At 51.8% G+C, this 9,037-nt stretch overlaps 2 non-coding genes across 2 annotated transcripts; both read left to right on the forward strand.

The window, feature by feature from the left end:
- Window positions 1-6,204: 6,204 nt before the first annotated feature.
- Window positions 6,205-6,286, forward strand: TRNAS-UGA. Its single transcript has one exon. It is a non-coding gene; the product is annotated as a tRNA-Ser (tRNA).
- A 2,423-nt stretch (window positions 6,287-8,709) lies between these two features.
- TRNAK-CUU lies at window positions 8,710-8,782 on the forward strand. The gene has a single exon. It is a non-coding gene; the product is annotated as a tRNA-Lys (tRNA).
- The last annotated feature ends 255 nt before the right edge of the window (window positions 8,783-9,037 follow it).

Here is a 9,037-nt window from a genome sequence, read left to right on the forward strand (position 1 = left end):
GGGGAAGGATCACTCGGTAAGTGCTTTAACCATGTAAACTTTTATTCTTAATATAACAGGAATCTGAAGTATGTGAAAACAAGGTCTCTCTATATATGGGGCTAGAACAGAAATCCTCCTGGGAGATCTCCACGAAGCTCTCCTGGAGGTAATCTAAAAGCCTCCGCAGGAGGCTCCTGGGGAGAGCTGCCTTATTGGGTGCTCTGTGGTAGCACACTTTTCCGCACGAGGCTTTCATGAGCTACTCAGGGAGCATTGCCTCCCCGAGCACGGCTGCATAGTCCCCTGGTTTGTGCTGGCTTTCACGCAGCATGCGCTCTCTAACTCCTCAGTGACCGTCCTCAGGGTGATCTAGCTCGGAGACTCCTGCATCTAATTAGGGGAAGTACTGTAATGTTACACCTGGTCCTAAGTATTTTTAAAAAAGCTCCAGACAGACGGCATAGCAGAGACTCAGCACTCTGCTGCGTGACGAGCGTAACGGAAACCCAAAGAATCAAATGGACGCTCATGGAGGGAGGGGGGACTGAGGACGCAAGGTATCCCACAGTTCCTGCTGTCTCCGAAAAGCATTTGCATTCCTGGCTGAGCTCCAAATGCTTCTAGGGTCAAAAACAGTGTCCGCGGTGGGTCAGGGCATAGCTCGGCAATTTACGCACCCCCCCCACCCCCAGAAGTGAAAGGGAAAACAATCCTCTCTTGACTCTTTTACATGTCACCGTATCTTTACTGAATGCTGCAGATAGACGCAATGGTGCAGCTCTCAACACCAACATCCTTGCTCCCCCCATGCTATAGATGGTTGGTGGTACAATCGGATTGATATCCATCATCATCAGCCTATTGGCATATGGGGCAGTGCAAAAGGACTGGTAACCATACAGACTACCATCCGTTAGGTCAATCAAGGGTGCCTGGCCCTAATTTTTCCTGGTAGATGGTACAATATGGCTGATAACCATCATCATTATAGCAACAGGGGGCTGAGCTTCATCAGCCCCCACCCTTCATGTGTAAAGAAAAGATTCAATTGCCCCTGGACTAGCAGCAGGATGCTGGGCTCCTCTTCTCCACACTCCTTAATGTCCTATCTGGACTATCATAGCAGCTGGAGGCTGCCTTCCACTCATTTCTCATTAACAAGTCACTGTGTCTTATTCCTGCATTCTTTATTACTTCATCACACAAGTGGGGGGACAATGCTACGGTAGCCCATGAAGGCTGGGGAAAGAATGAAATGAACAGGTGGGGTTGTTGCAGGAGCACCCCCTGTGAATAGCATACAGCTCATAATCTATGCAGGATCTGACACAGAGCAGCTGTGCTCTCTGGTTCTCTGATACAGTGGTTCTCTAGTACACTTGCTCATATGCTAGGCAGGACTGATTCTATTTTTAGATACCAAAAAGAAGGAACTGACTCAGGGAGTCATTCCCAATTTTGGCTTTTGCACCCCTGGTTAAGAGCAGTCAGGGGCACTTACGACAGCAGCAAATGGTGTAGCGCAAAAGGACTGGTAGCCATGCCCATCTTATTACCAATTTATGGTGTGGTAGATAGTACAATATGGCTGGTAAATATCTCTGCTGTCATGCAAAAGCATGCTGCTGTGTAGCGCTGCTGGACCGCCTCTATCAGCGGCATCTGATACACATACGGTGACAGGCACAAAAGGCAAAACAGGATCCATGGTTTCCACGCTGTGGCGTCTGCCGGTGCAATCCAGGGAAAACGGGCTTGAAATGATTGTCTGCTGTAGCTTTCCCGGAGGAAGGGATGGCTGACGACATTTACCCAGAACCACCCGCAAAAATGGTTTTTGCCCCATCAGGCACTGGGATCTCAACCCAGAATTCACAGAGACAGACTAGACTGTGTTCATTGTTCGCAAACATTTATCTTGGCAAGGAATTCACTCCCTTTTTCCCATCACACAGCTTGGACTGTCTCCAGACCCGTCACAGCATCCCCCTCACAGAGGCTGGCAAAGATTAGGCGGCGAAATAAAAAGACACGGGACGAGATGTTCGCAGAACTTATGGGGTGCTCCCGAGACGACGCGGACCAGCAGAGCCAGTGGAGGGAGACCCTGTCTCTGTACCAGCGCTCACACAGCGAACGGGAGGAGAGGTGGCGTGAGGAAGACAAGCAGGCGACTCAAACGCTGCTTGGACTAATGAGGGAGCAAACGGACATGCTCCTGCGCCTTGTGCATGTTCTGCAGGACCTCCGGCAGGAGGACAGAGCCCCCCTGCAGTGTATCTGCAACCGCCCTCCCCCGCCAAAAAAGTCCCATACCCCCCTCACCCAAAATAACCAGAAGGAGGGGTGCCAGAGGCCGTGTAATCTGTCACTGCACCCCAGCAGAGTGCTCAAGTACCGACAAGCTCTCATAGCCTAAATTTTGAGAAGTCCTTTCCTTCCCGCCTCACCCAAGCCCCCATCCCAGTTTCATCCCCTAACTGTCTAGTTGATAATAAAAAATACTTTTCTGTTAATTACTGTTTCCGTCATGTTCTTTTAGAGGAGACTGTGTTTGAAGGGGGGGAAGGGGGTTGGCAATGTGACAGGACAATCACCTTTACCAGGGTACAGACATGGGGGCAGGATCAGCAGCAGGTCACACACACACTGCAGTCAGTAGGCACCCTGGTCGGTATGGGAGGTGGTTTGCAGGTTCTGTGTGGGTGGGGGGGTATGTGACTTTGTAGCGGGGGAGGGGGGTTATAGATCTCATGCAACGGTCCCTGTCCTGGACCACAGAGCCACGCAGCAGAGGAATCTGTATCCGTCCTCCCCCGCCAAAAGGCCACATAGCCCCCGCACACAGAGTCCCAAAAAGGAGGGATGGCAGGCTCCGTTGAAACATCCAGTCTGGCACTGCAGACCGCTCTGGGAGCAGGAGCCTGTCATTCCTTGAGTTTACAGGCAGTCTTTACATCACTGCACACCCTACCCAGCACAGTCCGTGTCCCAGTTTCAACCCTGTAACGCAAAGTCATCAATAAAGAAACCTTTGTAAAGTTACAGTGGAACATGTATTTTATTTTTATTTTTAAACGTGTGTTGGAAGTTGGGGAAGCGGGGTGGGCGGGGTATGTAACTGCAGATGCTAGTCAACAGTAACTTGGTAAAGAAACAGGGGAAGGTTCAGCTTCTCTGTAAAGAAACTGTCACAGGTCACGCTGCTCACTGCTCGCTGGTACTTGAAGAGTTCCTTGTCGCTGTGCAAGGCGCCTGCACAGAGCTTCACGAGCCAGGGCATTAGCGGGTAGGCTGGGTCCCCGACGATCACTATAGGCATCTGCACATCCCCAAGACTTATTTTGTGGTCCGGGAAGAAACTACCTTCCTGCAGGCGTCTAAACAGACCAGAGTTCCTGAAAACACGCACGTCATGAACTTTGCCTGGCCACCCGACGTTGATGTTGGTAAAACGTCCCCCATGGTCCACCAGTGCTCGCAGCACCATTGAAAAGTAGCCCAATTTCTCAGCAGCTGACTGTGGAAGAGGTGGACGATAAGGTGCGAGGAGTTGACAACGGCCATAACTGCAGCGGGATCCGTGCTCAAAGTGCTGTGGCGCCCGCGCTGTCACTGAGCAGAAAAATGCACTAACAGAGTGCCCGCAGGCGCTTTCAGGGAGGGAGGGCATGATTGATGGTTCAATGATGACAGTTACCCAAAACCACCCTCGACACATTTTCCCCCCAGCATGCATTGGGGGGAAATCCCAGAATTCAAATGGGCAGCGGGGAGTGCAGGAACTGTGGGATAGCTTCCCACAGTGCACCGCTTCCAAAGTCGACACTGGCTCCGTTACTGTGGACTCACACAGTCGAACTAGTGTATTTAGTGTGGATACACAACTTCGACTTCATAAGGTCGATTCCACAAATTCGAATTAAGTTGATTTGAAATAGTCTTGTAGTGTAGACATGTTCAGGAGCTCCGCTATACGGGGGTCCTTGATATGTATGTAAACACTCAACATTTCACTGTCCAAATGCATAAAAACCTAGCAAAGCTGTCCATCAGCTGAAATCAGTTCCAATCCTCTAAGTGTCAATTTATGTTTTCATCAATTAAACAAAGGTATCATAGGAATGTACATTTGCAGATCCCTCTTCTCCAGGGGCTGTGCTGTGCAGATGAACAAGAACCACATCCAGCTGCAGTTCAGGAGTCTGATAACCAAAGAGCCAATAAATGTTCTGAGGGCTGGAGAAAAATGCCTTCTAGTGAGCTATTGAACGAGCTCAACCTGTTTAGCTTATCAAAAGAAGATTGAAAGGTGACTTCATTGAAGTGTTGAAGGGCCTTAATGGAGAGAAAAGATTGGGTATGAAAGGGCTCTTGAATCTAGTAGAGAAAGGCATAACAAGACCCAGTGGCTGGAAGGTGAAAAAAGACAAATTCATATTACAAATAAGACGCAAATATTCAACAGCGAGGATGATTCACCACAGGAAGAAGCTACCAAGGAAAGTGGTGGATTCATCATCTCCTGATGTCATTTAATGAAGACTAGATGCCTTTCTGGAATGTGTTTGCCCCAAAAGTAGCTATTGTGTCATACAGGAGGCCTGTGATATGCAGGGGGTCAGATTAGATGCTCTAATGGTCTCTTCTAGCCATAAAGTCAACTAATTTCTGTAAAACTGAGTGTAGCATTGGGAGCAGCGTCTGATGTTTTCCTGTCTAGCCGGCTTGCTTCCTAGAATGAACGCTCCTTGAATGGGGTGATCCACAGGGAGTAGCTCAAGCCTCCAAAGTGCCTGGCCAGCAGCAGGACATTAGCACAGCAAGGGAGGGGTGTGGCAGTGACATCACAAAGGACTTTTGCAGGACCTCAGGCTATTGGTCAAAGGTGGTGGGGAGGTGGTGACCTCACAGAGAGATGCTGACATCAGCCAGGCAGGACAGGGGCCAGGGGCCAGGGAACCCTCAGAGACCCCTGTTGTTTTGCTTCAGCAAGTCTCCTTCTCCAGGTCTCTCTTTGAGAACTGAGAGAGTATTCGGGTTCACGTACGTGAGCGCCAGGAGGTTTTCTCCTTCCCTTTTCCTGATTTTACTAGAAAACAACCATCCCTGTTTAGAAGGTAAGAGCCTCCTCAAGGTTTGAAACCTGTTCAGTCTGGTCCATCTGGTGACAGTTGAATTTTAGGCATGGAAAACACTAGCTTAAGAGGCAGAATTTTATTCCGCACCTGGGATTTTGTCCCTTAGAACCACTGGGGTCATTAGGGTTTGTCCTTTTTGTTTCACCTTTTCCTCCATCCATCCCTCCCTCCTTTCTCTTCGTCTCTTGCTTCTTTTGTCCTTTCACCTGTTCTCCTCCCAACACCAGGAGCTGTGTGTGTGTGCGTGTGTGTGTGTTGCGGGGGAGTGCTCTGCAGCTCCCACTGTGGGAGGTCCACCCAAAATGTGGGGCTGAAATAGTGCTCGGGCAGTGATCCCCATCAGTGACCTGGGCCATCCTTTGGGCTCTCTGGTGAGAACCCTTAGCCTCCCGTCCTGTCTCTACCCTGATTGGCTGAGCAGGGGGTTATTGACAGGGAGGAGACTCAGGTCCTTGCTGTTCTCTTTTAAGCCCAAGGAAATAAGTCATAACGTGTTATATGTTTGACAAATTTTGCTGCTTCGCTGCATTAATGGTCTCTGAGCAGTTCATGATTCTCTCTAACATTGCAGTTCTCCTCAAATACTTGCTGAATAATTACTGTGCACTGTTGTTGGTCTGGAGCTCATCTGAGAGCACTTTATTCAGGTCATTCAATGTGTGAAATTCAAGTTCTGATGGTTAGTTTGAAAATCAGGGCTCTTAGGTCCTATTCCCAACTCTGCCACTGGCTGGCTGTGTGACCTAAGACAAGTCAATTCTCCTTTCTCAGCCTTAACTTCTCCCTCTTTCAAGTAGGGATAATAATGATCCGCTCCTACCTACCTCATGGTGAGTGGAGGATGGGGATCCATCGGAGAGTGTCACTAAGAGTATCAGAGGGGTAGCCGTGTTAGTCTGGCTCTGTAAAAGCAGCAAAGACTCCTGTGGCACCTGGCTAAGCAAACAGAACAAACCCCAAATCCCCCCTGTGCTTTGGGAGCCAGGTTTGCTGTGAGAATCCTGTAGTTCAGATGACTTCACGCCTGGGCATTGGGATTATTTACCAGTTTCTCTGGCATTGGGGCAGTTTTGTGCTTACAGCTGTGATGGCCGAGTGGTTAAGGTGTTGGACTTGAAATCCAATTGGGTTCCCCTGTGCAGGTTTGAATCCTGCTTACAGCAAGGCCTGTGTTTTAGCCAGTCCCTCACCCGGGCAATACCTCTGTACAACTCCCTGAAACACTCTCAGTTCTCTCCACAACCCAAGTAAATCCTGTTCTGCTCCTTTCATAGAGATCCCTGCAACACCACCTCACACTGTGTCCCTGAGGGGTCAGGCACACTCTCAGCGCCTGAAGCCTCTGCCACTCACCTGGTGCCCCATAGATCAGCCATAGCCCTGGTTCTGCTCCTCTCTCTAGAGTGCAAAAGGAGCCAAGTCAGCGACTCCACGGGAGCTACGGGGCTGCAGAACCAACAGAGAAAAAATAGGTGCTCAGTGCCCACTGGCAGCCAGCTTCCCCCCCCCCCCCCGCCACTACAGGCCTTGCTGACAAGCTCCTCCTCTTCCCCTTCAGCAACTCCCACTTGCCAGTGACCAGCTGTTCAGTGGGGTGCAGGAGGCGCTGGGCGGGGAGAGGGAGGAGCAAGAGACAGGAAGAGGTGGGAGAGGGAGAGGAATGGGGCAGGAGGGGACAGGGGTTGGGGCTTGGGGGAAGGGTTGGAGTGGGGGCAGGGCCTGGGGAGGAAATGGGGGATTTGTCACAGACCCCTCTAGGGCCGGCCCTGAAGGGACGCACTGACTATCACAGTGACACTACAACTGACCAGCATTGCGGGGGAGGCTGAGGGAGATCCGCACTCACCAGGTCTCTTTTCTCCCCCACGGTGAGCCAGACACTGCTCTCTCCTGGCTCTCACTCTAGCAGCTGGACGCCAAGGAGCCATTTCCCCACAGGAAGTGCATTGAGTGCCCCTGTGGTGCTGGGGGGCTGGCGCTGCTGCTGCCTGTGGGGCTGGCAGGGGGGCTGATGTCTGCACAGACTCTCAGCTGCCAGGCCGGAGGGGGCACGTGGGACCTTACCAGACTGGCTCAGTGAAGACGTGGGGGTTGACACAGCAATACAGACGCTCTCCGCCCATGCAGCCAGGCAATGAGCATTTCCCACAGCCTGGAGCAGAGGGGGAGGCGGCAGCTGCTGTTCCAGCTCCTCGGGGACAGGCCCTGTCAGCCAACAGCCACTTCTTACTCCCCACAGCTAAGGGCGCCGGGTTCCTCCGGTGGGGGTGTGGAGCAGCCATTCGTTTTCCTGTCCTTTTCCTGTGCAACTGCTGACAAAAACATCCCAGACAGAGAAGCAACAGGCCAAAATACTACCATGTATCTGCCAAAGTATTTCAGTTGGGAGAGTGTTAGACTGAAGATCTAGAAGTCCTTGGCTCAATCCCAGGCTTTGGCAGACCCTTTCATCTCTCTTTGTGCAGGGGTGGCTTGTTTTCTGGGAGCACAGCAGTGCCTGCACCCAAGGAGAGTCCCTGAGCTTGGGCTCTGCAGTAGGAAAACATAGAATGGGCTTCTGCCCCTAGTTGGCCCACCTGACCTTTAACAAGGAGAGATGGGAGCTGCCTTTCCCAACACGGCAGGAAGAGAGTGAGAAAGGGTGACCCTCAGGAATGGTGCCAGAGGGCTGCTGGGCAGTGACAGGCAGGGATTGGGGATGGAAGCTCCTCTGCGCAGCTGAGCAAGGGCAGTACCAGGGAAGGGGCATCTGTAAAAGTGACCCAGCAACACCTCTCCTCCTCTGGGCACCTAGAGCAGAGGCGTCTGGGAAGGGAAGGCTTAAAAGCCACAGAGCAACTGAGGTCAGGGCTAGAGGAGGGCAGGACCATGCCTATGTGTGGCCTTCAGACAGGCACAAAAACTCCCAGCCAGGCTGCTCCCTGCCATGCCAAACACCCACTTTCTTTGGCAAGTCAGGAAGGGCAAAGGCGAGACTGGAAGCACCTGGGGCTCATGCCCCAGCCTTTGTGACGCCTTACCCCCCAACTCCTTCCCGGGGCTCTAGCTGAAGCCAGAGCATTGGCCGGAGCGGCCAAGAAGAGGTTCCAGACCTGAAGGGAGCAGGACGTTCAGCACAACGGTAAAACTGCAGAAACACAACCACAAAAGGATTTAAACCCTCAATCTTCTGATCCACACTCAGATGCCTTATCCATTAGGCCACATGGTAACATGACTAAAACCACTCCAAGCACTTCTTTGGAAAAGGCGACATTGTGTTTCTCAGGTCATCTGCTGAGGGGGGCCGAGACTCTCTGGGCACAAGAAGTCGAGTTCCCAGTGACACGTGAGACTTAATTCTATGGGTCTAGGTGAAGGGTTTTGACAGGGAGGCTCAGGCATGGGGGATTGGGGTGCAGCGGACGGACCAGCTGTCTAGGTGTGGAGATGTAGTCAGATTGAGGCACAGGAGGGAGGAGGAGGAGGAATCCTGCTGACAGGCAGTGGCTGTGCAGAAAAAGAGGAGGGGTTCCTGGGACTTTTTTTGCCTCTCTTTTGCCTGCCTGCTCGCTCTTGTGCTGAACGGTGAAGATGGTCTCAACAAGCTCAGGTAGTTCAGTTGGTAGAGCATCAGGCTCTTAATCTGAGGGTCCAGGGTTCAAGCCCCTGTCTGAGCACTCAGCTTTTAAGTTGCCTTGTGTGCCAGGAGCCAAATGATTCCTGGTGCTGTCTACCAGCCACATGCAGATTCCCACAAGCTGTGGCCATTTCCTGGAAAGATTCCTTTCCTCAGCAATCAGGAGAGAGGCCACATCCACAGGAGCAGGCCTAGAACACGCAGTCTCTGGCTGGCAGGAAGTGCTGTGGGGCCAGGTGCTGAGAAAGCCCAGAGGGGGAGCAGCAGAGATGGGGGGAAGAGAGGCAGAGAAGCA

The sequence above is a fragment of the Mauremys mutica genome, unplaced genomic scaffold, assembly GCF_020497125.1.
Source record: "Mauremys mutica isolate MM-2020 ecotype Southern unplaced genomic scaffold, ASM2049712v1 Super-Scaffold_100099, whole genome shotgun sequence".
In the NCBI taxonomy this organism is placed as follows: Eukaryota; Metazoa; Chordata; order Testudines; family Geoemydidae; genus Mauremys; species Mauremys mutica.